Consider the following 6,543-nt stretch of genomic DNA (forward strand, 5'->3'; position numbering starts at 1 on the left):
TATGTTGAATCAATTTATGGTTACATGAGTTGTGTTTTGCATAAAATATGTGTTTCGGGTTTTCAACTTTTGCTATTGGCACGCATTATTTAAAACCGATTCAACTTTTCTCTGTAAAAAGACGAGGGTACCCAAATATACCTCAAACTAAAACTTTTCCACCTATAAGTCCTTTCTCCGAAAGTGATTGTCCATAGACTGAGTCGAGACAATACAACTAATCGGTTCGCACTTCGTCTGATCGTCTATGGATATGAGATCGAGACAATACAACAACGAAGTATGTTTACTTGATAAAGGCTCGGACTTAACCAAACACAATAGGATTACTTATCAAGTAAATAGGAATTAATGTTTGTGTAATTTACTTTAAATTATAATAACAACAATTATAACTGCGAAAAATAAAAGTAAATAACACATCAAGATTTTGTTAACGAGGAAACCGCAAATGCAGAAAAACCCCGGGACCTTGTCCAGAATTGAATACTCTCAGGATTAAGCCGCTATACAAAATCAAACCAACTTCGTATAGTTGAGACCAAACAACTAAATCGATAGTTCACGCCTCCGACCTGTAATAAGTCACGTACTTGGAACAATTCCTTTGGTTTGTATTCCAAACAGTAAAGGAACAACAAATCTGTTTGGTATCAACTCTTTTCAACCAAGTGACGTGAGTTCGACAAAAGGCTCTTCTGTTTATCTCAATAAACTCTTTTGTCAGGTTCTGAGATCTATCTTATTATCAACTACCAAAGTAATTGTTAAGATTTTGCAATCAATACTTTTAATCACAAAGAATTGTATTGATGCCGATCTACACAACTAATCAATCTAATCTACCACAAGGATAGCGAAACAAGTATTGTGCACACCAAAGATTATGAACCCAAATCAGAAATCTTCAAAGTCTTCTTTGTCTTCAAATCTTCTTAGATCTTCAATAAACACCTGCACACAATCAACTTGAATCTCTTGTGATCAATCACACACATAACGGAGTCTATTAACAATGGATTATCACAAGACGTCTTTAGATCTACTAACAGTCTAAAGATCCCCGTCGAAACTTCGATCTAGTTTGAGTGAATCTTATATCAGAAGAGAAGATTCTCAAGCATAAACAAACTAGGTGCAATCAAAGTTAAACCACCGTTAGTCAATCAAATCAATCGAAAACAAAATATAAACCACAATTATCTAGTTTCCCACCAACGGTACTAATGGAGCTTCTCAATCCCAAAGAAGTCTTTAAACTGAGCAGCTGTAAGAAATTTCGCCTAATTAGGCTACTCTCCTCTCCGAATAGGAAGCTTCACCAGTAGCAGCACATTGAGATATTTTTGCCGTCTCTGAGGATTAGTTTTCTCGAAATGCAAACTTTCATATTTGTAGACCAAGGAAGTTTGGACACCAAGGAATTTCCAAAACCAAAAATATTCTCAAGATATGCAATATATTCCAGATTCGGTTCCCATAATTCCTGGAAATGCTTTGCCCAAATATTAACCGAAAATCTCTTGGAAAATCTCCAAATAGTAAATACACATTACTAATTTTCATTTTCTTAAAATAAATTAAAAACCTTAAATAAAAGATTCTCAATTTATTTTATTCGATCTAGGATTTTCTTCCTTTAGCTATTAAGGAATAACTTTGAACAATTGATTAGCGTTACTGCACATGTTTAAAGTATGTCGACATCCTTACTTTGTAAGTCCTCTTTCAGACTTACAATTTTGAACCGATTTGCCACACTTCCTTAAAACAAATGTAAAATATTGTTTCCTAGGATGAAATCTTCACTTTATACCCATACATAATCATAATAGTATTCAAACGACTATGTCGGTGTCTTATATACAAAGTTTAATGGTTAAGCAATAAACCTCGTATTGTATTCCTTAATACTGTGTCTAACTAGAGTATAATCATTCATGCTTCACAGTTTTGTTTTCAATATGCACGACTTGAAAGATACGTTTAGGGAACGAAACAATTCAAGTCAAATATCACTAACCTCAAGTGGAAGGATGATGTTGTCGTTGTATCTCATTGATTCTTCACTTCTTCAAGTCTTCGCAATACTTGTAATGTCTCATATCGTAATACTTTCAAGCTAACCTATACGAAGTTGACTCTAGTACATAATCAAGCGACTCTTTAAATGAGTTTTATCTCACTAAAATATGACAACCAAACTTGACATACCAACGCTTGGCGGGTTCAACCGAGCTATGCTCTAACAATCTCCCCCTTTGTCAATTTTAGTGAAAAACTCTTACATCATATGGACAAACAAATTACAAGAATTCATTACACATACGCTTGATTCCCGAATTCAACAACACAATTGTATACATTCAATCCATACATGTCGTTGTTGACATTATAATAACAAAGCTAATACTCCCCCTAAAGGTAAGATAGGTAGATTTTCAATCCGCACGTTTTTTTAATTCCTTCTTAGTCCATATAACTACAAGTATCATATGATATGCTACTCCCCTTTAGTCTATGCTTTCACTCTTTCGTTAGATAAACGTTTAAGCACCAATGTCCTTTCCCTTAGTGATATCAATCAATATAAGTTAATACCAGTATCACTTGTTTACTCCATATATTTCCCCCCCTTTTTGTCACAAAATGACAAAGAAACGGAAAAATAAAGGACAAACCGAAAGGATCTTACAAATCTCAAAAGATTTGCAACTTATAGAATTAAGCATGAGGGTTCCAAACACCATTTTTGATAACCAATATCAAAACCGAAACTACAAAGCAATTTTATATTGATATGTTACCAAGGAAACAATTGCCCGAAACAATTTTCCCTAATAGTTTAGCAAACCAAAAAATCAACTAAGCATCTTAGTTCCTTTGCTAAACCGATTGTACAAATACAATCGCTTGTTCGATAGACCAAAATAAAGATAACTATATTTTTCTCATCAGGTTCTAATTATCCATATAACTTAGACCTTTCAATTTTAAACAAGACAGGTACTAGGTTAGTTAACTAGAATTCCTTGTTACGGCATTCGATTAGACTTGAATAACCGAAACCTCCTCTTTGATAAGTCTAACTAAGATCATAATTAACTTAGTTTCTCTTATCCGGAATCGAATTGGACTAAACAATTCATCCGATAAACCTTTTATTTCGTTAATCCATAAACAATTCATAAAAACTAAATAAATTAACTTGCATAATTATTCACCTCAACCGGAAGCAATTGAAACAACTTAGACACTAAAGCACCGCAATTACACCGAAATTTTGTAAACGATTGATACCAAACAATAAAGCAAGATAACAATAGTTTTTCTTAACCGGAAACAATTGAATCACACACACATCCATACACAAATAATGGAATAAAACATTAATTGTACCAAAATTTTGTTAAGCAAAAGCAATAAATATGAGCAATAAAATCAGGCTTTTGTTAAACAGGAAAACGAATAACTAACAAAGTTGTTACCTCAAATTTCGCATCCACTTCTCCAATATGTTTGCATCTTCTTCCGGGGAGAATTGATATCTAAATATCATTATGTTATCATCCTTATGCAAAACAAAAGAATAACATCAACCAACCTTTACCAGAGAAAGGTTGAAAACCGGTTTTTAACTATTGCAAGCAAAAGTTGAAAACCCCGAAACACATATGCTTTTATGCTAAACCAAAAGATTCAACATATTGTGACTTTTTCGCATATTGTTTCTATCAGAACCCCTCATGATCCTTTGATAAATCCTACCAACATGGGCTAGAACTTAATCCTGCTAAACCAAAAAGCCACCCAAACCATAAGGGTTCACACCATTATGAGATCGAATATCAAGGTAATAAAACCGAAATCAAACATCCCATAATCATACATAACAATAAGATAAAGCATTCACGCACAAGCTATGTAAATCAAAATCTATCACAAGAAAAATTATAAATCAAATAATTTTATTCATAATAAGATAGTTTTCTTCATAATAGACTTTATTGAAATACAAATGTCTATTCTCTTATTTTTTTTATAAATCATGGGGAAGAACATTCCATGGGATCAAGTATTTTTTGTCGCTCTTCTTCAATTTTCGATTCTTGGTTCCAAAACTCTGATTCAATTTTTTGAATTCCTTTAAGAGTTTCTGAATCTTTTCGAGCAGCAAAGCCCAGCTGTTTCTGAAAACAGTCAAGTCGTTTACCAAGACTTTCAAGATGAACTAGAAGAGACTTATTGTTGGAATTTGGTGAAATTATTTTAAAATTTTCATTTTGGGTTTGCCCCCCAATCATTTGACTTATAGTCTTATCGGTCACAACATTAATGCTCATTATATCATTGGAGTCATCTCCTGCGATCACTTCACAAATTTTGGTAATTATACATGGAAACCGAGATGTCTCTTGATACCAGAAGATGAGATCGAATCTGATATCTTGATCATTTGGCTGACAATGATTCCACATAGATCTATTTGAGAATCTTCTTTCAGCAGAAAATAGACGAATTCAACAAACCTCTTATCCCAAACTGACTTATCTCTTGTACTTGCAAATATGGTTGCTAAAGAAAGTTTACCAAAAACCCTAAGATGAAAGGGTATATCCTTTGTTGGTAATATATCATTCTTACAACTAGCCTTCTTTCCAATAAGACATGTTGAAATGGTATCGTGTTCAATTTCAACTCAGTAATCAAGTGATTATATTCCACATTGTACTCAATAGCATTAGAAATTGTCTTACGATCAACATAATAGATTCCTCGGCCAACAAGAGTGATGAAACTAAGTTTTTTGTGATCAACATTGTGTATATTGGCATAGAACACTCTTACCAAATCAAGTGAATACTTTTCAAGATCAAAAGAGTTCCCCAGTTCGATCTTGAACAAACTTCACATAATCCTTGTTTTGGACATCTGGATCAAACTTCTTTTAAGTAGTAAATTCCATTCCCTTGGGGGTTTCGTATTTCTTAAAGCAAGAGCTATCAACGAAACGTGCAAATTCATGCCTGTTATCGATACTGTTAGGAAATCTGATCCTATGAATATCATCATATCTGACCCGATCATCAACAAATTTGATTTTTGATTTCCTTTTTCTTATTCTTGCGAAAATATGGAAAACCCTAGTTACGGTTTTGATCAATCTTCCCCAATATGTTTGAACACATATCAAGAGATTATATTTTGAATACTTGATATCAAAAATCGGAAATAACTATTTTTAGGAAATACTAACAAAATCGGAAACCAAGGCTTGTGGGGAAACAACTCCGATTTTGTATCTAAGTTTTTCTTTTGGAAAACCGGTTTTTCATGGACTGGATCTTTATTTAGGATTGATTCCATGCTTTTTTCCAAAAGTCTGTTTACTCTTTTATTACCAAAATTTGATAATATCACTTGAAATTTACTCAAGAATTTACTAGAGTATACAGAGATAAATTTAAACAAAATATGATATTTGTTAAAAATACCATCAGAATCATAAACCCTGTAGAATTTCAAAAGATCACTTGTTTCATTAAAACAGTTGTGAGGTGTATGAAGCAATACATTGTTAATAGAATTATTAACTGAAAACTCATTCCTAGTAGGACTACATATTTTCCAAAATCGCATCCTAGATAGCGGTACATTGACAGTGCTGAATTTGAAAATGTACATATATATACTTTGAAAGGTTTTCCAAAATATATTTAAGATTCCATATTTTTCAAGTACATAATAGCCATGGTTCATATAATGAAAAATTCTAAGAGGAATCTTATGCATTTTCGAGATACAACCTGTCTCATAGAGTATTGTATTATTACTACTAAACATGTTAGTATTCAAGACAATGATATACAATTATATGATATCCCATTGATTATGTAAGTCTTTCAAGACATATATCGACATAATTCCAATTCCTAATACATTTAGGAACGAGAGTATTACATACTTCATCTGGGTCTTCCACCAAATTTTTTGAAGTAGTCAAATCCCGCTGTTACGTTAACTGAACCATCAATTGGATTCAATTCTTATAGGTTGGATCGCACCAAACACAGATTGTTAGATCTTTTCGTGTTTGCCTGCTCTAATACCAATTGAAAAGACGAGGCTACCCAAATATACCTCCATCTAAAAATTTTCCACCTATAAGTCCTTTCTCCGAAAGTGATTGTCTATGGACTGAGTCGAGACAATACAACTAATCGGTTCACACTTCGTGTGATCGTCCATGGATACGAAATCGAGATAATACAACAACGAAGTATGTTTACTTGTGTTGATGGTGGTTTTTAGCTTAGGGTTAAAATCGTAAAACCTTGGTCTGGCGTGACATCACTCTGTAAGGAAACAGATCTGTAAACACCAACATCTCCGCTAGCACATTTACTAAGCCATTCAATATGTCTACGTGAAATCTGCCCAGACTTTATATATATATATATATATACTACGTTCCGCGGAACCCTTAGTATCAATTGGCATCATCTTTGCTCATGCCAGCTACCGTTCCAAACACATGCCAGC

Source organism: Papaver somniferum, chromosome 11 (assembly GCF_003573695.1).
Source record: "Papaver somniferum cultivar HN1 chromosome 11, ASM357369v1, whole genome shotgun sequence".
Taxonomy (NCBI): Eukaryota; Viridiplantae; Streptophyta; class Magnoliopsida; order Ranunculales; family Papaveraceae; genus Papaver; species Papaver somniferum.